Source organism: Pongo abelii, chromosome 16 (genome assembly GCF_028885655.2).
Source record: "Pongo abelii isolate AG06213 chromosome 16, NHGRI_mPonAbe1-v2.0_pri, whole genome shotgun sequence".
NCBI classification, from domain to species: Eukaryota; Metazoa; Chordata; class Mammalia; order Primates; family Hominidae; genus Pongo; species Pongo abelii.
The window spans coordinates 20,121,194-20,144,784 of NC_072001.2; the positions used below are offsets into that span (position 1 = coordinate 20,121,194).

The window sequence follows — 23,591 nt, forward strand, 5'->3', positions numbered from 1 at the left end:
GTAACACCTTCTGAAGGTTTATTCTTGAGGTTTCTTGAGACTTGTTTCTCATATTTTAAAATAAATTTTATGGCATGTTTTAAGACTCTATTTAACAAGCTCATAAGCCTATAGAGCATCTTTTTGAGTCTCATATTGCCTGGCAATCATTGATTCATTTTATATAATTTTGCTAGTCTCAAACCAGCCGTGGTTTAGTGTAGAATTTCTTTCTTTCATCTTGTACATTCTGTCTTCCAGTGTAAACTTTCTTCAACATCTGCCACTGACCGTATAATAAGAAATAACAATTTCTGGTAAGATAATTTTAAGATTAGTAGGTTACAAATAAAAGAGTTTATCTTATTCTTGACCATTTCCTTTTCACAACATATCCCTTTACTTAGAAATGCAGCATTTTAGATCTAGACAAAGTATTTGACAAACTATAATTTATCTGTTTAAATGTGAAAGCACTTAAAAGTTTTAAATAAAAGTTACATAGAATCTTAGTACTTGATATGGAAAAACGTAAGTGCAGCCACTGTATGTGAAGTGAAGAGAGAGGGTCCAATATTCTGGATGCTGAACCTTCATATTGACCATCCTGAGGTGCCTTTAGAAGCACCTTCCAATAATCTCATTGGAAATCTAAGAAGCAGAGCTGAAAGCGCCCTCATACAGTTCATCTTCCTTTAGCAGAGGATGCAGCCCAGAGAAACTGTTTCCATTGTCTTCTACAGAGTTGGTTTGTGGACCACTTTCATCTAAACTTTATTCTCCTAAATAAGTTTATCAAATGTTCCACCATTGTCTAACTGTTTGCAAAGAAATAAGAACATATCATTGAAAAAGGAAAATAAGTAAATAAATATTGTAATCTGTTTTGTTAGAATGGCTTGCTGATCTGGATATAAAATTATCTCTCTTCTACCCCAAATTTCCTTTTCTGAAAAAGGTGACGTTAGAGAAAAATGTACCTTTTGGAATAAGAAGGTTAAGATATTTCTAATAACACTTATGCGTTATGGCAAGGTAAATTGAAATTTTGTTAATTATACCATGTTTTTCCACTCTCTCTTTCTTTACCCAAATCTATTTTGTATTTCAAAGCAGTCAAGTGATGAGAGTGATGAGTAAAGACAAAGTCAGGCCAACTTCTAAGGCTGTACTACAATTAATCTAATATTAACTGAATACACAATGCAAATCTTACGCTTCCTGAAAATAAGTAATATAATTTCATATATAGAAAATTACAGTCAATATAGTGACGCTAAATTATTAGCCAAAGCTTAATTAATTGAGTTCATTTGTAAACTCTTGTCGTTCATAATGGATTTTTCAAGTTTTGAAAGTAGTTGAAATGAAACACTGTGCATAGTTGTCACTTTGAATGTAATCTATTTATGCTTCTTCCATTTATTTACCATTATTGAATGTCAAAAAGAAAAGTGATAGCACTTTGCTCAGCCAATTTTCGTGACCAATATAAGTGATTTGTCAGTAAGTTGTACTAAATTGTCTAATTATGCTTGCATTGACTCTGTTTTCCTGGGAGGGGAACAGAAGTGAAAAAAGGTTTAAAGTGTTCAATAGCCAAATCTGTTGGTATTTGGAAAATATTGAAGCTTTTTTTTCATATAAAGAGGCAGAAAAGGTAAGATAAAGTAAAAGTAAAGAAAAAAAGAAAAAGAATGAAGAGGATGAAAATAAAAAAGAAAGGAACAGATATTTTACTTAAAAATTAAATGATATCTAAGGGTATTTTTTATTTGTAGTAAAGCACAGAAGATAAATTAAATGTATGAATTATGCTACATTTATATACTAATTTATCTGTGATTTATTGAATAATTACTATGTTCCCGGCACTCTGCAGGTTGATAAGAATGAAAATAGTGCCAACGAGGAGTGCACCGTCTTTTGAGACACTGGCAAGTCGATTGGCAAACATGATATTGTGTAGTGAGGGTTTTAATACAGGTAAAAGAGAGTACATAAGAGAGATATTCTTAGAGTTCTATAGGTTAGAAGTACTGTGTGGGTCGTAAAGGGATCTGCAGGGCTCTGTTTCTTTCTGGAAGCTCCTAGAAGAAAATCCATGTCTTTCCTCAACTGTATTATTGCCAGAATTCAATTCCTTGCAGCTATTGAACTAAGGTCTCTATGTTTCTCTGGTTGTAAATTGTGGACTATTCCCAACTTTTAGAGGCTGCCACATTCCTTGGCTCCTAGCCTACTTCCTTTCCCCCAAAACCAGCAAAGGTGGGTGCAACCCTTCTCACACCAAATCTGACTCACTTTTCCAGCTTCCTCTTTAGCTTTTAAAGGCTCACATGATGCGATTGGCCCCACACAGGTAATATAAAATAATATTCCTAAATCGATGTCCTTTGCCTTAATTATATTTTCAATTCTTTTCGCAATTTTACATTACATATTTTCAGAGCTAGAGATTGGGAAATCAGCATCTTTGAGTATGAGGGTGTTATTCTGCCTATCACAGATACTTAACAAAAAGTAGTGAGAGATGGGCAGACAAGGAAGCAGTGGATAGGTATCTATACATTAAAGAATAAATTGGTCCCAAGGAAAGAAAAAAAATGAGTTTAGCAAGAACATTTTTAAAAAGTGGTTTGTAATTCAGAGAAAAGGAAATGACAACTTTGGAAAAGTGTCTTTCCAAGTGATATCGACGTCATGAAAAGCTGAAGAGATTATTATCAGCTGGAATGAAGTGTCTCCTACGCCATGGTTGGGTATTTCAGTTTTATTTTAAATGTAGCAGAAAACCAGGGAAACATTTTAAGAGATAAAATGCCATTATATACTCATTGTCTAAAAATCACTGACAGCAGCGTGGGAAGGAATGGCAGGGGAGGGTCAAAGCTGGAGAAATAAAGAAAAGTTAAGAGGATAATACTACAAATGAGAGGAGAAACAGCCCATCATGGGCAGTGACAGTAATGGCCTTGCAGAGGGGAAGGATTCTAACAATATTCAGGAAATATAAGTGAGAGAACCTGGCAGAAAATTGGATGTGGAGGAGAAAGTTAACAGGGAAGAACAATAATTTCAAGAATTCTAGCTTTGAAAGCTGCAGATGAGAAATCAGAGTGTCAACTCATGTGCTTTTTAACGTGTGCGTGAAGAATTGTCATAATTAACCCTGAAAAGACTGATGTATTCTGTGATGAACTGGGATTGGTTGTTCCTCAAGGAAACTTCCATTGAAGCTGCGAGTTCACATGCAGTAAAAAGATGTGGCTCAGTCCTTATAAAATCTAAACCTTTGTTGTTCCCAATTAATATCATAACATCTATAAATCTAACTGACATAGACCTTCACTGTGCTAAGAGTCGAAAATCTGGAAGTTTAAAAGGTACAGAGGAGGTACTATCAATAAATGAGAACATCTTTGGCATCCATAACCCCTCACATTGAAAGAAAGCTATAACTAGGGTAATAATGAAAAAATTAATTGGAAATCATGACTTACACAATACATATTTTTCTAACTCTATTATTCCTAATCATAACTTTATACTATACCTGTGCTTTTTTCCATGAAAAATTCTCGTGAAGGCCTGTACAAAACAATCTAGATATTATTTTGTTTCTATTACTAATGTTTACTAAAAGTAACTAGGGCTACTTGAAGCACATTTGATTATGTGTCATGGGACAGGAAAAATAAAGGCTTGGGTCTGGAAACTCTTAAAACAGTTCAAATTTTAGGATAGTTTTGAGGTTTTCATAGGTATTAAAGCCATCTTAAAGGGACTATTACTGGGCAAGTGGTAATAATTAACTAGATAATGCAGTATTAAAATTATCAATATTTGGCCAAATATTAATGGCCATTTGAATCAGCTTACAATGATAAAAATCTACCTGTTCAAGAGCATAAAGTGCAAGACAATCTATGTACTTATAAAAGGAGAAAAAAGATGACAATGTTAGAATAATTATATTTTTGAATTTCTTCATACAAAGTGACATTCTATACATATGCACTTGATTATGGAACATGTAATATATGTATATATATGTGTATATATATGCACACATATACAAAGGAAAAACATGTAAGTACAACATATAAAGTAAAAACATATAAGTACAAACACTAAAATTGACAGAAAAAACATCATCAAAAGCTGAAGAAATCCTGCAAGAAAAAGGTTTACAGTGAGTGCAACTGTTGACTTTTACTGGTGGTCACACCAAAAGATCAGTTAATAAAATGGTCAAAAAGTCACTATTCCAAAAACATAAATGTCAAATGTGTCAAAGAATAGACTTGTGACTTGTGTCACACATCCCCTTACTCTAGAATTGAGAAAACTTCAAAATCACTTTATAAGTTTTTTTAAAAAACTGATGTTCCATAATAAATTTCCAATAATACTGAGAAACCATGTTAATATATCATTGAAACATGGCCTTATGCTAGCTCCTGGCCACGGAAAATGTAATTAATACATCATTTTAAGAAAAGATACCAAATTTCAAAATCTACCATTTATATCAAAGACAGAGACATAAAACCCATGATATAAAAACTAAAGCTTCATTGCATTAAGGAAAAAAGCTCAGGCTCTATTGAATGCTATAACTTGCAACAATCTCATTGGACTAAACATCTGTATCTTGGCTTCTATTTAAGGATCTTCCCTCTAGAAATCAAAATGTTATTATTTTGATATGGTATTATTTTATTGTGTCTTGAAAGACAACTAAGGATAAATGTAAACATAACATACAGTAGAATAAATGAAACCCTAGGAATATGTAGAAATGGCAAATAAAAGAAGCTGTAAATATACGATACAATCAGGTTTATGTCGTAAGCACTTCATAACTTTGAGCTCCATCTCTGCCTCCTCAGTTCAGTAAGGCCATGATCTGCTCAGAATCCACTTCTCTGCACTGCCATTTGGAAAGTGCCTTCAGGCACTGCCTGCATTTCAACATCAAAACTGTAGCGGTTGGCTAAGTCTAGTCTTAGTTATTTTATCACGTCCAATAGCAGATATTTTCTCCAAAACAATTTTGCCAAATTATCTAACAGTTCTAGTGCATAAGCTATACTCTTTAAAAGTGGGCCTTTTACTTGTCTGTCTGGATGACACTCTATTCTAGTTTTATTACAAAGTTTGTAGCAAATAGGTCTTAAGGAGAATTTCATCCATGTGTGAGGCAAGGGCACAGATAATATTATTCATTAAAAAAAATACATTGGAAAGCTCCTTTTTTGTTTATCTACACATTGAGGGTGCAGGTTTTCTTTTTCTCTGCATTTACATACTGGGAGATAATTCTCCATGTGTACCCTCCCTTTCTTTTTTTTTTTTTCTTTTTCTTTTCTTTTCTTTTTTTTTTTTTTTTTTTTTTTGAGATGGAGTATCACTGTGTCACCCAGGCTGGAGTGCAGTGGTGCAATCTCGGCTCGCTGCAAGCTACGCCTCCCGGGTTCCTGCCATTCTCCTGCCTCAGCTTCCCCAGTAGCTGGAACTACGGGCGCCCACCACCACGCCTGGCTAATTTTTTTGTATTTTTAGTAGAGACGGGGTTTCACTGTGTTAGCCAGGATGGTCTCAATCTCCTGACCTCGTGATCTGCCCACCTTGGCCTCCTAAAGTGCTGGGATGTGTACCCTCCCTTTCTACACATCTGCTAACCAGAGACACTGATTGCTTTTGTTTCAGACTACTTTGCTGTCTGTATAGCAAACAATCTTGGAAGATAGAGATAGTGTTTCCCTCCAGAGCAAGCAACAGGCATGATTCCCTGATTCCCATCCTGTAGAAGATGTGCATTTCCTAAGAAAAGAGTTTCTCCTTTGTAATTCAACCCATTGCGTGTAATTCTCTCTCTGCATCACACTGTAGAAATTTGAGCTTATGGAACAGAAGGCAAGAGGAACCTGCTCTTCTGACTACTGCTATCAGAGTGACCAACTAATTTACTTGCTTTCATCCAAGAGGGTCATGTCTTCTGACAGCATTCATGAAATTGTGAGGCTAATATTTCAGTTTGAAAATAGGGTAACATCTCAAACTATTCACATTTCTTGTCAGTTTTGTCTATGAGATGGGGACACTGGCAGAAATATAGCTTTTGAGGAAAGGAAGAATGAGACCTTGTAGGCCAATTAAGAGAGTCTGAGAAAAGTCCCTGTGAATCTGTATTGTGAAGATAGAATAAATCTTGTGGTTATCCACATAATAAATGGTCCTTCACTTTGATGCCTGTTAATTAGGGGGAATTAAAAAGAGTAACGACGGGCTGAGTACTGGAAAGCAGATTCAAAGGCAGCTCCTTGAATGGTACCTTGGTTGTTGCTAACCTTCCTCTAAGTAACAGGGCTTTGTCGCAAATGTAGCAGTCAGCCCTATGGCTGCCTGGGTGGGCAGAAGTTTCTGATCCATTTTAGATAACAATTACAGAGAATACACCTACACTAACAATCAAAAGAGGAAATTTGCAACCATTATGTGTAAACCCAAGTCACTCAACAACTCCAAGGTCCAATAGGCATGGAGAAAGGAATGATACTTACAGATATTGAAATAGAGAGATACATAGATATCATATTTATGCTATTAAAATATATTTTCAAGGTCTTCCCTTAAAGTCTTTCTCACAAAGAAAAAAACTATAGTGTGGCTCCTCAAACTGTTGCAAGCTCCCAAATTTTAACTGACCACTCTTTTATTAACTGCCATTCTCTTTTATATGGATTTAGCCATAATTAAATCACCATTTTCCTTAATGTGAAACCGAAGTCTACCAGAAATCTCAGCAAATGTTCCCAGGTTTCTACTCCTCTCAGACAAATCAACTGTCTACACCTCAATATGTATGTCTATTTCTCTTTCATTTTCCATGGCTCATGGCTCCTGAATGACATAGATCTTACTTGGGGTGCCCCATCAATTGTGAAGAAAATGTTTTATTTAGGGAGGTCATATTGGCTATACTCTTCTTGTATCCCTGACTGATGTAGGTTTCCTTTGAGACCCTGACAGTTGTAATATTTCAGTTGGAAAATCCAAAAATGTAGGAGTCATCAATGTCTCCTCTTTTACCTCACCAAAATAATCCAAGTTCTAGTAATTTAACCTTATTTACGACCTTAGCCCCTCATTTTATCAAAGCTGATGTAGTGTAGCGTCCACCATAGAATTGCCCTTCATGCTTCCAGACTTGTTGCCTAAAGTTTATCCTCCATCATATTAGTCTTTTCTCACAATGTTATAAAGAACTGCCCGAGAACGGGCAATCTATAAAGAAAGGAGGTCGAATTGACTTATAGTTCCACGTGGCTGGGGAGGCCTCAGGAAATTTACAATCACAGTGGAAGGGCAAGCAGCCACGTCTTAGATTGGGGCAGGCCAGAGAGAGAGTGTGTAAAGGAGAAACTGTGAAACGCTTATAATACTATCGGATTTCATGAGAACTCACTCACTATCACAAGAATAGCATGAGAGAAACTGCCCCCATGTTCCAATCACCTCCCACCAGGTCCCTCTTTTGACACGTGGGGTTATTGGGATTATAATTTGGGATGAGATTTGAATGGGGACAGAGAGCCAAACCATATCATCCATTCTCTACAAACAAAGCAAAATAAAACAAAAAATCCAAAATATAATGAAGCAAAGAAACAGATTTTCCTAACATAAAAATTATTTCTCAGCCTGATGTTTATTAAGAGCCCCAAACATCATAGGATATAAAGATCAAAATCTCTAGTGTGGTCAACAGCATCTCCCATGACCTGGCATTGATCTTCTTATCCAAGATTCCACTTGTTACTCCCAACACCTTCTTTATAAATTCAAGTGCAGGCATATCATGCACTTTGCACTCACTCTTGTGGTTCCCTTGCTTTCTGTCTAGTTGTTCTCTCTGCCTAAAATTTTGTTTATTGAATAATCCATAATCTATCTTGCTTTATGGTGTTTATATTCTCTATGTCTCATTTGGGGTATGATTTCTGCTTGAACTCCTTCCTAGGAATTTGGTTGGTTGCTCACTGATGTGTTTCCATGATACACTATAAGTGCTTTTAACATGGTTGCTATCACTCTATATGGCATTATTCTATTTATTTGTTATACCTCTTAATGTGTGACAAGATCCATGCCGTCTGAATTTACCTTTGGAAAGCACCAACCAACACATTTCAAACTCAATGTAAATACTCAAAAAATGCTTAATGACTTAATTAACAAACTATTGTATCTCACATTACTATTTCAATTATGTAGAATTATATGTTTATATGGTCAATTAAAAATAAATATAGTAAATAAATTGTCAGTTTTTGGTGAAGATCATTGAGTTTTGTATTTTATTTTATACTGCTCTTGCTTCAACATTACTTATGCAAAAATTACCTGTAAAAGCTTGACGCTAACCTTTTATGAGCATACGAATAATGAATACTTCTTTTACACACAGTTAGCAATTACATTTTTAGATTACTTGGCTGTCAGGTTGAAAAGAGCACAGATCTCAGATGATGGGATGCTAAGCAGATAAGAAGAAAGGTTGGGCAGATCTTCACAAAACATTACAGATCCAGTGGGTTGTACTGGAAACCTAACAGGAAGCAAAGAGTGAAAGAGAAAGGAAAAAAATAGGAGATTAAAAAATGGGTGACGGGAAACATTGTTTACTCTTCTATATCATCTAATTTTGCTCTGTGCTGTGGTGCTTTGGAGAAGACAATTGAAAAGTAATGGGGTGTGGAAGAGCTGCAGTACTCACTAACTGAAGGAGAAAGTCATAGCCTAAGGAAGTAGATGGCTTGGCAAAGAGCTTGTTAGAAGAGGGTGAAAATGGAACAATTTTAAAAGCATTTTTAATTAGAAACTAAAGTTACAACATGTATGGATAAAGAGAAAATTCTGAAAATAAATTTAAAAATGTAACTCCATGCAACATTTGCTTTTAATGACTTAATTTTAAGTAATGAATTCACATGCCATTAAAATAGAACAGAGTAGTAATTTTAATGGATGATCCTAGGAAAAAAATAAAAGTGAGTATATCTCTCTGCAAGCAAATGTTAAAATTTCCCCTGAAAATGACAAAGAGAATAGAAAATATTCCCATTTGACCATTTTACATGTTTCTGATTCATTCCTTTGTTATGCTCTATTTTTACATTTACCCAATATGTTTTCTTTCTTTTACACTCTAACAATAAGATTAATGTTAAGGCTTTAGTTTATGCTGCAGTAGATTTTATACAAGTAACAATGAACACAACATATTTGAAGGATTTTCCAAACATTGTTTTCCATAATAATTTTCATCTAAGAACTATAATGTTAAAATTATGCTAAGAAATGTAATCACTTTTAAAAACATTGTAAACTCACTCTTATTCTTTATTCACTGCTTTAGGCTGTTACTATGAATGTCTATAAATTATAAAATTTACCTTTTTAATTTGAAATTATAAGATTATTACATTAATAATCTCCCTTTTTCACATGTATCCTGATCATTGTCTACTAGAACTGCAAGAGAAAGTTTGTCTATTTTTACTGTACTGCTTTTATTTTTAGTCATTGTATAATGTCAACCATTCTGAAATAGCTAATCTCCCTTCTAAATTTAAATATATTTTTTCTCTTTTATTTACTGATGACAGAATATGCATCTATGTCCTTCTCTCAATATTATCTAGATTTTTCAGTCTATCTCCCTCCAAATCTTCCACTTGGGCATTTTGTTATGAGCAACAGATTTAACTCGAGGACATTGACTAATACATGAGAGATGTGGATTTATTTAGTTGATATCCACTGACACCCCACACCCAAACTAAAACAACAACAAAAACAAAAATCAATAGATTGGGAGCACACAACAACGTGAGTTTATTGTATGATATAGATAAATTAATAATTGTCATTTATTGATGTCATTTATTGATTCATTCAACAAATATTTATCCAAAGTTTAGAATGGCTTTAAGGAGAATGGCATTACATAGAATAAATAAAATGGCATTATTCAGTTTATTAGTTATACCTCCAAATACACGATAAGTTCCATGCAGTCTGAAGTTACCTTTGCAAAGCATCAGCCAATACATTTCAAACTCAATGTAAATACTCAGAAAAATGCTTAATGAATTAACTAACAAATTGTTGGATCTCACATTACTATTCAAATTATATATATTTGTATCTTTATATGGTCAATTATAAATAAATTAAAAATAGAAATAGTAAAAAAAAAGTTGATTGTACTTTTGTGTGGCATCCTTATGGGGCCAGCACTGTTGCTAGGTGCAGAGCTAGCAACTGTGTTGTGCCTATGAGGATGTCAGTCAAAAGTAAAATGAACATTAGGATAGAGGAGGTGGGTAATACAAGGACCGTCCATAGAAGGGCCAGTATGCCTAGTTGTTGGATCGGAAAAAATTGAAAAGTCCTAGATTATGAGCAGTTGATGGATAGGTCAAATAGGGCGAGAAGAAAGAGAAATATTTTAACCAGAAAGAACACGATTGAAAGTGTAAAAATCAGAAAAAAGAAGTCACCCAGACCATATTTGTATGGTTGGCTTAGAAACAGTATGAGAGTAGTGAGTCTAGGTAGGCTAGTATTACATAATAACAATTTATAGGACTCATTAAACATTAAAGCTTCATCCTAAATTTCACAAGAGGCCAGTGAAGGAGGGCTGACAATTTATGTTTTGAAAAAATTCACCCAGGGTGCTCGCAGGTAAATGATTGCAGACTGTCACTCATGGAAATGAGACATAACAGTTGGCTGCACTATACCTGTGGGAACAAGGATGGTAGGAAGTGGAGGATCTGAGAATCTTTAAATGGTGGAGTCAAACTGACTCTAGTGATATTCTATTGTTTCAGAATGAGAGATGAATAGCTTTGCCTTGATTTTGACATTAGCAATTAGATTTACGGTGTTGCCAGTTACTGTGAAAGGAAACTTAAGTGAGGAGTGAAATTTGCTAAGTAAGGCACTGCATTGAATTTATATAAGAAAGTAGTTTATTGGTATTTAAACTTTTCAAATTGCATTAACATTTTTGCTAATAAATGCCTGTCTAAAACATGTGATGTCACTTTCTCTGATGTCTTCATGACACTTCAGCATTAGAAGACAAAAGCTCTAAAATCCACCATGTAAGTGTAAGAGCGTCTGGTTGGGGGGCGGGGACGGGAGGGGCGGCGAGACCCCTGGCGCCTGGGCTTTAGGCCCGGGCATGGCGGGGCCCCGGCGGCCTGGGGGTCTCCTGGGGCCCCCCCTCCATGGAGCCCGCCACCCCGGAGCTCCGTCCCAGATGACTGAACTGGGCACCAAGCGCTCCTGCTGTCCCTGGCAGTGGACTGACGCGGCAGGGGCGAGCTAGCCGGCTCCGCGCCTCTCCGCGGGATCCAGACGCCTCCTGGGGCTGCCGGCGGAGGGTCTGACGCGGCGTGGCCATGGGTCACCTCCGGGGACTTGCCAACGAGCACTCTCGCGTGGACCCTGAAGAGCTCTTCACCAAGCTCGACCGCATGGGCAAGGGCTCGTTTGGGGAAGTCTACAAGGGCATCGATAACCACACGAAGGAGGTGGTGGCCCTCAAGATCATCGACCTGGAGGAGGCCGAGGAGGAGACCCAGGACATCCAGCAGGAGATCACCGTCCTCAGCCAGTGCGACAGCCCCTACGTCACCCGCTACTTTGGCTCCTACCTAAAGAGCACCAAGCTATGGATCATCATGGAGTACCTGGGCGGCGGCTCAGCACTGGACTTGCTTAAATCAGGTCCCCTGGAGGAGACGTACATTGCCACGATCCTGCGGGAGATTCTGAAGGGCCTGGATTATCTGCACTCCGAACGCAAGATCCACCCAGACATCAAAGCTGCCAACGTGCCACTCTCGGAGCAGGGGGACGTGAAGCTGGCGGACTTTGGGGTAGCAGGGCAGCTCACAGACACGCAGATTAAGAGGAACACATTCGTGGGCACCCCCTTCTGGATGGCGCCTGAGGTCATCAAGCAGTCGGCCTACGACTTTAAGGCTGACATCTGGTCCCTGGGGATCACGGCCATCCAGCTGGCCAAGGGGGAGCCTCCATCTCTGACCTCCACCCCATGCGCGTCCTGTTCCTGATTCCCAAGAACAGCCCACCCACGCTGGAGGGCCAGCACAGCAAACCCTTCAAGGAGTTCATGGGGGTCTCCCTCAACAAGGACGCCCGATTCCGGCCCACCGCCAAGGAGCTCCTGAAGCAAATTCATCACACGCTACATCACGAAGACCTCCTTCCTCACCGAGCTCATTGAGCGCTATAAGCGCTGGAAGTCAGAGGGGCATGGTGAGGAGTCCAGCTCTGAGGACTCTGACATTGATGGCGAGGGGGAGGACCGGGAGCAGGGCCCCATCTGGACGTTCCCCCCCACCATCCGGCGGAGTCCACACAGCAAGCTTCACAAGTGGACAGCCCTGCATGGCTCACAGAAGCCTGTGGAGCCCGTCAAGAGGCAGCCAAGGTCCCAGTGCCTGTCCACGCTGGTCCGGCCCGTCTTCGGAGAGCTCAAAGAGAAGCACGAGCAGAGCGGCGGGAGCGTGGGTGCGCTGGAGGAGCTGGAGAACGCCTTCAGACAGGCGGAGGAGTCCTGCCCCGGCATCTCAGACAAGCTCATGGTGCACCTGGTGGAGCGAGTGCAGAGGTTTTCACACAACAGAAACCACCTGACATCCACCCGCTGAAGCGCGCTGCTGTTCAGATAGGGGACAGAAGGTCCTTTGTTTTTGCTCTGAGCTCCATAAGAACTGTGCTGACTTGGAAGGTGCCCTGTGCTGTGTCGTGACTGCAGGGACACGTCAGATCCTGTGGGCCTCACATGCCAGGTCACCGTCTCCTTCCACCCCTGCAGTGTGCTGTTCTGCAGGTCAGGGACATTCCCTATGCCCACTGCCCTCCTCCCTCTCCTGGCCCAGCAGTAGAGATCACGGAGGCTCCAGGAGCCGGTGTGGCCCTCATGAGCTACGCCTGGGTCTTCTGCAGACTCACGCAGCCCAATGGCCGCTCAGACCAAGGCGCAGAGCAACTATCAGGGCAGCTCTGTCTCATCCTCCATGAGGTGGGGAGAGGCAACAGGGCAGCCCCCAGAGGAGTGCCCTGGCCGCTGTCCTCCCGGGGCCCATGATGGCCATAGATTTGCCTTGTGGTGTTGGATCAGGTACTGTGTCTGCTCATAAGTACTTGTGTATTCCAGAATGTTTTGTTTTTTAAGAAAATTGAATTTACTTGTTTCCTTAAATATTCTGAGGTTAATATGTTAGTTTTCATAGGACATTGAGAGGCCCCTGCCACTTTCAATAAAGACCTGACTTGGAAAAAAAAAAAAAAGAGTGTCTGGTTAATAAGACTTAAGGGGGATAGATTGGCCTACTTGGCAAATGACACAAAAATAATTTTATTCATCAAATGGTGTGGCCTATAAAAAAAGTCAAACAATAAGTCCAAAATCTCCAAGAGTAAATATTTAAGTCAGATATAATTTCCAGAATCAAGAACTAAAAGGCCTGTCTCTGTTAACCCTAAATACATATATAGTAGTACATGGACACAACTTTAATCTTTAGATCTTTGGACAAAATATAGAGAAAATTAAAATCAGTAAATGAATTGCCTTTGCCCCATGCCAAAAATGAAATAAAATTCTTGATGCAGGATTTTTCTCAGCCACTTTGCCAGCCAGGGACCTCCCCAGCTGTTGACAACCCTGCCCAGGCCTTGCTTGGCCCTGTGTTCACCACAGGAAGTGCACCTCCCACTCAGCCCGCCAGGCCATGCTTGGCTTGTGCTCTGCATGGGTACCATGACCACCGTGATGGTGCACTCAGCCCCTGGTGGAGGGTGTGTCTGGATGAGTGAGTGCCAGGTCCGGCTGACCACTCCAAGTGCTGGCACAGGTGCACACTCCATGCAGGGCTTGTGACTGAACCAGATGTGCCACAAGTGACTCCTCCAGGGGACTGTGACATCCATACGAGGGTAAGATGATGGCACCCAAACAGGGAAGCTTGTGACCTCGAAGCCCCAGAGGAGATGTTACAGCATACTAACAGCTCTTTTAGTGCCACCACAGCCTGCAGAATGGGGACGTGTTAACAGCCCTTTCAGTCCTGCTGCCACACTGTGCCCCACAGCTCCAGAGCTGGCCCAACCTCATCACTGCTTCCTATTGCATGGGGTGGCCACCAGGTGCCAACATGGGTCAGAGGGCTAAATAAAGTGTTACTGCCTTTTTTATACCTGCATTTGGCAGCATCCCAAGTTCTTGTCCCACATCCAAGAAGAATGAGCTTATGCTGACAATTGAAGGTTGAAAGGCACAGAAGAGTTTTATTAAGCAATGGAACAGCTCTCAGGAGAGAGATGTGAGGGTGGTCTCTCTCTCAGCATGGCTGGGTCTGGGAGTTTTATGGCCTCAGAATGGGGGAGTGCATGCTGATTACTTTGTGAGTATGCAAAAAAAAAAAAAGGCTAAATCAAAGTCACCACTCAAAGGTGTGCATGGCAGTTTAAAAAAAAACAACAATTAGGGAAGGGTAGGTATATGTAAAATAGGTGAAGTGTGGGGACCAATCAGAGGAAAGCATGTCAAACAGGAAGAGAGGTTCTCAATCCTGTTTATAGATTTTTTTGAGACTTGTAGCTTGGGTTTTAAACTGTCTTTGACTTGAAAGTGGGGTTTTACTGGGGACCCTCCCCTATTTGCCTAGGAATGTTTTTGCCTCCTGCGGCTATCATTCTAACAGTGTTATACATTCTGTTGAAAGAATGTTAACAGGTTATATAATAGAATTGTTTTCATTGGGAACAATACACTCATATTATTTATGTTTGTTCTGTATATACTAAACATGCTTCTGAACCACAAACATGTTTGATTACTCAGTATGATTTTAAGAAGAAGTAACTACAGTGTCCTTTATTATCAGCAGAAAGTATTGGAAAATCTATATACTTCAATATAGACAAATGCCATTATCTCAAGAGTACAAAATTAGAAATTAACTTGTGACAAGTATAAACATATTTCCAAAGAGTTCCAGTGCAAAATACATTGGCACTATTTAAGTTTACCTTGGAGCTACTTCAAGGAGATTAAATATTTTATATTTAGATTCTAACTATTTAGTGAAAAGCTCCTAAATATTGTATATAAATCAGCCTATACACAAATATTAGTGTTTACTGAAGCATACCTGTTGCTTAATCTTCATAACAGTTAAAAATATCTTATGAATTTATGCCAAGACTTCCTTTAAAATACCTATTGCTTATTAAACTCTGGGGTCATTTATTTCAAGAACCAAAGTATGACACACATTTTAAATTTAGACAGACAAACTTCTAACAGACTGTATTTCATAAGAACAACTTCTGTCTCTCTCTGGATCTCTAGTCTACCCATCAGTGGTAAACTGAATAAAGAAAATGTGGTACATATATACCTGGAATACTATGCAGCTATGTAAAAAAATGAGATCATGTCCTTTGCAGGGTTATGGATGGAGCTGGAGGCCATTATTCTCAGCAGATTTTGTTTATAAGTGAGAACAAAATGCAGTATTTTGGGAGCTAAATGATGAGAACACATGGTCACAGCAAGGGGAACAACACACACTGGGGCCTTTGGAGGATGAAGGGTTGGGGGAGAGAGAGCATCAGAGAAAAGAGTTAATGAGTACTAGGCTTAATACCTGGGTGATGAAATAATCCGTACAACAAACTGCCATGACACACATTTACCTAGGTAACAAACCTGCACATGTACCCCTAAACCTAAAATAAAAGAATTAAAAAACTATTTAAAAAGTCTTAATGTTTTTCTACAGATGGATTAAAAAATGCTGTTATAGACAGTGAGTCCTGTTTTTGGCTCTTTGATTAGAATACTTAACTAAAAATTTTCAAAAAACCTACATTTATTACAGTAGTATTTCCATGTAAATTTAAGTGTCAAGGAAACTTTCTCAGTTTCAAAAAGATACATTTTTTAAAAAGTAAGTCTTATTTAAAAAGACAAATAAGTCAGAAATGAAAGTGGAAACATAAAAGAGATACCTCAAAATAAAAAAGGATTATAGGGAATAATAATGAGCAAATATCTGCCAATAAATTAGATAACTTAGAAAAAATAAATTCCTAGAAAACCTTAAACCCACTAAGATTGAATCAGGAAGAAAGATGAAGCCTGAAAAGACCAATAACAAATAAAGAGATTGAAGTAGTAATTAAAAGCCTCTAAGCAAAGAAAACTTCTGATAACTTCATTGCTGAAGTCTACCAAACGTTCAAGGAAGAATTAACATCAATCCTTCTTTTTTTTTCTTTTTTTTTTTCTGAGGCCGAGTTTTGCTCTTGTCACCCAGGCTGCAGTGCAATGGAGTGATCTCACCTCACTGCAACCTCCACCTCCTGGGTTTAAGCTATTCTCCTGCCTTAGCCTCCCAAGTAGCCTGGATTACAGGTGCCCATCACCATGCCCAGCTAATTTTTGTAGTTTTAGTAGAGACGAGGTTTCACCATGTTGGCTGGGCTGGTCTTGAACTCCTGACCTCAGATGATCCACCCACCTCAGCCTCTCAAAGTAGCAGGACAACACATGTAAGCCACTGAGCCAGGCCAACACCAATCCTTCTTAAGCTCTTTCAAAAATAGAGGTAGAGGGAATACTTCCAAACCCATTTTATGAAGCCAATGTCACCCTGATAGCAAAGCCAGACAAAGACACCACAAGAAAGGAAAATTACAGGCTGATATCTCTGATGAACATAGATGCAGAAATGTTTAATAAATTATTAACAATACAAATTGAACAGCACATAAATAAGATTACATATCATGACCCAGTGGGATTTATCCCTGACATGCAAGGCTGAACTAACATACAAAAATAAATCAAAGCAATCCATCCTATTAACAGAATGAAGAATAAACCACAAATGATTATGGCAATTGATGCAGAAAAGCCATTTGACAAAATTTAACATTCTTTCATGATAATACTCAACAAATTAGATAAAGAAGGACATTTTCTCAGTGTAATAAAGGTCATTTATGAAAATCCCACAGCTAACACCATAATCAATGGAGAAGAACTAAAAACTTTTCCTCTAAATTCCAATACTAGGCAAGGATATTCACCCTGCCTACATTTAGTCAATATAGTATTGGAAGTACTAGCAACAACAATCAGACAAGAAAAAGAAATAAAAGGCACACAAAAGGAAAAAGAACAAGTAAAATCCTTTGCAGACAATTACACAATCCTATATGTAGAAAAAACTAAAGAATAGACAAAATAATCTGTTAGTATTAATAAATGAATTCAACAAAGTTGCAGATATAAAATCAATATACAAAAATTAATTTTATTTCTGTACAACAATAACTGTCTATATGACACAGCAGTCCCTTTTCTGAGTATATACCTAAAGGAAATGAAATTACCACATTGTAGAGATATCTGCACTTTCCTTTTCTTTTCTTTTTTTTTAATTATACTTTAAGTTCTAGGGTACATGTGCACATTTTATGGCTGTATAATATCCATTATTTTTTCATCCATTCATCCACTGATAGTCACTTAGGTTGTTTCCATATCTTGGCTATTGTGAATAACTTATTTGTGGTGTCTATAAAGTTTACACTCTAGAAGCAGAGAGTGGAAAGGTGGTTGCCAGGGGCTGGAAAGGGATAAGGAAAATGGAAAGACTGGTCAAAGGATACACATTTTCTGTTATAAAATTAATAAGTTCTGGAGATCTACTATAAATTGTGAATACAGTTAATAATACTGTATTGTGTACTTGAAGTTTGCTCTTTGATGATTTTATATACATATGTAATGTAATGTTACCAAAATCAAATTAATAGACCCTTCACTACACAGTTACTCTCTGTGTGTGGGGGTGTGTGTGTTTGTGTGTGTGTGTGTGTGGTGAGGACATTTAAGAGTTGCCCATTGTACTCCTTATATATGTACACTTTTGTATAAAAGACAGGGTCTCACTCTGTTGCCCAGGTTGGAGTGCAGTGACATGAGCATAGCTCACTTCAGCCTTGAACTCCTGGGCTCAAATGATCCCTGCACCTCAGGGTCCAGAGTAGCTGGGATTACAGGAATGAACTACTATGCTCAGCTAATTTTAAAAAAATAGAGATGGGGATCTCACTATGTTGCCCAGGCTGTTCTCAATCTCCTGGCCTCATGTGATCCTCTCGCTTCAACCTCTCAAGTGGTTATGATTACAGGTGTGAACTACCAATTACAACTCTATACAATTTTTATTTGTCAATTATACTTCAATAAAGCTGGGAAAAAATAAAGGTAAAAAAAGTAAATGGGAATGTATAATATGTACATAATATGTAAACCACAGCTAGAGAAACAGACCACAAAATGCAGTAGTAGAAATGGCAACTATTCTTTCTTTGGCACACTAAAAGTTTCCACACTCAGTCTTGGCAGTTTCAGAGATGGGGTAGCAAATGAGAGATACCAAGTTGATTATTAAAAGGAATTTTTATAGCTTTTGAAATTAGTGCCCTACTTTTATGTGACAAGTAAAATTTTAGCCCAATGAAAGCAAAGATGAAATTCAAGTGTCCCCAAGAGGAGCATGAGAAACTATTTAAAAGAAAACCAGGTTGGCATCAGACTGCTCATTACTACCACTTGATTTTAGGACAAAAAAAATTGATAAAAACTTCAAACTGTTGTGGGAAAATATCATTAATCTAGAATTATTATTTCCAATAAAACTCTGTTAGGAGTGAGAGGAAGACTACAGATTTTTTTTAATTCAGATTCCAAAATTCTTTGAATTCTTTGATTGAATATATTATCCTCCACTCCCTATAAAAACAGAAAATGTGTATATGTATATACATACACACACATACACATGGGTCTATTAATTTGATTTTGGTAACGTTACATTACATATGTATACACATACGTGTGTGTATGTATATATATGGTTTAGGAAAAAAATGAAGTTACAATGCACTGAGAGAAACATACTTAATAAGGTAATTAATTCCCTAAAATAAACTGTGTGATTATGAAGTTGGTTTATTAATGCAAATGATAATATTTATTATATTTTATTTTTTCCTGGCCTAAACAGTATTATTCACTAAAATAAATTTTAGAACATGGTAATTCTAATGACAGGGCCCAGTAACAGTTGTCTTATGGCCTTTATTTGCTATCAAATATAATACCCAAACAATGTTTAAACACCATCTTCACTGTCTTAGATTTTCTGCTTGAGTCTAGACCCATTAGTAATGTGAATTGTTTGAGTCCTGATGAACATGATCTGTTCTTGAGAGCTAAGCCAGGCTCTGCTGACTCAACCAAATATTACCTATTCACAAAGAAAGATACATCTTGACTCTTAAAATTTGTTTAAGGAGTCTGAAAATGTGTCAAATGGGATATCCACTTAAACAACTTGTCCACCTATAATTCAAAGGGATCTGTTTATCTTCCATTCATTCATGGAGACCTAGACATGGAGACATATAAAGAACACAAGATTCCCAAAAAATGCAAGTGTCATTTCAAATTAAGAGATGTTTGCCAATTTCCCTTGGTTTATTTATTTTTTTACCTTTAAAATAATTTTTGATACCTTATATTTGCACATATTTATGGGGTAAGTGTGAAATTTTGTTACATGCATAGAATGTGCAATGATCCAGTCAGGATATTTAGGATTTCCATCATCTGAGTATGTATCACTTGTATGTGTTGGGTACATTTCAAGTCCTTTTTTCTGACTATTTTAAAAAATACATATGTTTATTGCAGCACTATTCACAATAGCAAAGACTTGGAACCAACCCAAATGTCCATCAATGATAGACTGGATTAAGAAAATGTGGCACATATACACCATGGAATACTATGCAGCCATAAAAAAGGAAAAGTTCATGTCCTTTGTAGGGACATGGATCAAGCCGGAAACCATCACTCTAAGCAAACTATCGCAAGGACAAAAAACCAAACACTGCATGTTCTCACTCATAGGTGGGAATTGAACAATGAGAACACTTGGACACAGGGTGGGGAACATCACACACCAGGGGCTGCCGTGGGGTGGGGGGAGGGCGGAGGGATAGCATTAGGAGACATACCTAATGTAAATGACAAGTTAATGGGCGCAGCACACCAACATGGCACATGTATACATATGTAACTAACCTGCACGTTGTGCACATGTACCCTAGAACTTAAAGTATTAAATATGTGTGTGTATATATATATATATATATATATATATATATAAAATAAGTCATGAGGGAGAGAAAATACTCTTAAGTTACTTGGACTAACCCATGAAGTAGGATAGTATAATTTGAAAAAGGACTTGGATTAGTTGTAAATGTATAATGTAAGATCCAGCACAGCCACTAAAAATGATTTTGAAAAAAGCAGTATAATCAATATACTAACAGAAGAAAAAGCAGAATCAGGCCAGACATGGTGACTCATGTCTGTAATCCCAGCACTTTGGGAGGCTGAGACAGGAAGATCACTTGAGCCCTGGAGTTCAAGTCTAGCCTGGCAACAAATAAGAGCCCATCTCTACCCCCAAAAAAAAGAAAAAGAAAAAGAAAGAAGAAAAAGCACAATCTTTTTTTTTTTTTAGACGGAGTTTTCATCTTGTTGCCTGGGCTGGAGTGCAATGGCACGATTTCAGCTCACCACAACCTCCACCTCCCAGGTTCAAGCAATTCTCCTGCCTCAGCCTCCCGAGTAGCTGGGATTACAGGTGTGCGCCACCACACCCGGCTAATTTTTTGTATGAAAAAGCAGAATCTTATACAATGCTCAATTAAAATCAGGGAGAGGAGAAAAAGAGTAGAAGACCAAAAAACTAACAAATTACAAGGTTGACAATTACTGAATATATTAATCTAAGTATATCAATAATCACTTTAGACATCGCTTAAAAGACAGAGATTGTCAATGGATTAAGAACAAGACCCAAATATACGTTGTCTATGAGAAATGTACTTTAAATAGCTGGGCATGGTGGTGTGCACCTGTAGTCCTTAGGAGGCCAAGGCGGAGTGTCACCTGAGCAGAGGATTTTGGGACTACAGTGAGCTATGATCATGCCACTGCACTCTAGCCTGGTTGACAGAATGAGACCTCATCTCTATAGAAAAAAGTAAGTAAATCTACTTTATAAAGGCACAAATATATTCACAGTAAAGGAATGGAGAAAGATATCGCATGCTAACATTAATCAAAATAAAGTGAAATAGCCGTATTAATTTCAGACACAACCGACTTTAGAACAAGAAATATTATCAGAGATCAAAAGGGGCATTCCTTAATGATAAAGGGATCAGTTTTCTAAGAAGACATAACAATCCTTAATGTGTACGCACTGAACAACAGAGCATCAAAGTACATGAAGCTAAATCTGATAGAACTGCAAAGAGAAATAGATAAATTCACTCCTACAGTTGGAGGCATTGGCATCCCTCTATCAGAAATGCACAGGTTCAACAAGCAGAAAATCAGTAAGGGCATAACATGATCAATCATGATCAAAAACTTGATTCAACCAACTATATGTAACTGACATCTATGGACCACTTTACCCAACAACAGCAGATGACACATTTTCTCACACACACATGAAACATTCAGCAGAATAGACCACATTCTGGGCTAGAAAATGCACCTCAACAAATTTAAAAGAATAGAAATCATACGAAGTATGTTCTCAGACTACAATGGAATGAAAGTAAAAAAAATCACTAAAAAAAAAGATAGCTGAAAAACATGAAAATACTTGGAGGTTAAACAACAGACTCCGAAGTAACTGAAGGTGACAGAAATCTCAAGATAAATTTTTAAAATATTTCAAACTAAATGGAATTGAAAGCACAACTTATCAAAAATTTAGGAACACAACAAAGGCAGTGCCTACTGGGAAATTTATACCACTGAATGTACATTAAAAAGAACAAAGATCTAAATAAATAATTCTTCCCATTCGGAAGCTGGGGGAAAATTCAAATTAAATTCAAAGTAAGCAAGTAAAAGAAATAATAAAATACGAATACAATTCTGAGTGGCCTGATATCTGATTTCCGGAAGCTGAGTTTTATGCGGCTTTAGAAGTTTCATGTTATGAGTGTGAATTGGCAAGTGACCATGGCGATTGTTTCTGATATGGCCACCTCAATTACATAGAGAACTGATGATAAGTGGCATCATCCCAGTTCTGCATGACACCACACCAGTGATTCTCTAAAGTCAAGAGACCTGTATATGTTGTCCTTCTTGTGTTTGGTGAATCTGTGGTCTATAGACTACATAATGGGCTATTTCTGGGGTACTGACCATTTGGCTCCATTATGCATGAGCCATATAACTACGGGAAATAATGTTTTCCTTTTTGACACCTGGCCTAGTCCTCTCTTCTTAGATAAGAGCAAAGGAAGAGCACCACTTGGCCTGCTGCACCCAGGGCAATTTATACCATCCAGGTATCCAGCACTGAATATGTAGCAACTGCGATCCACCATAGAACATTCGTCTATCTCTGATAAGCATGCTAATATCTACGATTCTGCCTTTGTGGGGAGATGACTCCACAGATTAACCCCCTGGCTTGGGTCAATATTGAGATGTTATATTGTCTTCGACAGGGAAGATGACATAAAAATTATGTTGAATAGGATTATGTGGAGACTTAACATAAGTGACTAACCTGAGACAAGAAGTTAGAAATACTTGTTTCTTTTAGATGAATAATTTTGGAGCTTGAGGAAACGACACCATTGTGGCGAACTTGCTTTGCCAAACCCTGTGTATGCATTTCTGGGTAAACAACACATTTTCATCCTTTAAGCATTGTTTCCATTATTTATAATTCCTAATAGTATGAGACGTTTGGGACTCATTCCTTGGTTCTTCTTCTCTCATTGTATCTTTCATTGTATCTTTCGGTGCTGCAATTTCAGAATTGCAAATTCATCAATGAATTAATGAACAGAGTGACTGCCTTCGTCACACATACATTCGAAATAGACCACTGGGCTAGTGATGATTCACTCTTAAGGCTATTATGTTTACTCATTTAAAAAATCTGAATCTCAGTATGAATTTTCTTCTCAGTGAGTGACTGACCTATCTGATATGATGCTATGACAAAATCTTTACTTTTTACCTGAATTTGATGGGATTGAAAGTTGAGAACATTTTAATTTATTTTCTGTTTCACTTGATTAATATTGCCCAGTCTAACATGCAATGTTCACCTGGGTACATATATACGACTACATCAAATTTTTTCTTATATTACCTTAAAAATTTTAAGATATTGTAATGGTATGGCCAGTTTACTCACTGGTAAACTTTTCATAACAGAAATATCATGCCAGTGGATACAAATACGTAACATCAGTAATTTGCTTTGCCCATGAAACAGAGAACTGAATAAGTTGATGGGTAAACTAGTATCTGAATTATAAACTCCAAATATCAAGTGACTTCATCATTTTCA

The 23,591-nt window shown here is 37.8% G+C and overlaps 1 non-coding gene and 1 pseudogene across 1 annotated transcript; both read left to right on the top strand.

The window, feature by feature from the left end:
• Positions 1-11,465: 11,465 nt before the first annotated feature.
• Positions 11,466-13,373, top strand: LOC129050344 (serine/threonine-protein kinase 25-like; annotated as a pseudogene).
• A 9,326-nt stretch (positions 13,374-22,699) lies between these two features.
• On the top strand, positions 22,700-22,780 carry LOC129050624 (small nucleolar RNA SNORD115). Its single transcript, XR_008514299.1, has one exon. It is a non-coding gene; the product is annotated as a small nucleolar RNA SNORD115 (small nucleolar RNA).
• The last annotated feature ends 811 nt before the right edge of the window (positions 22,781-23,591 follow it).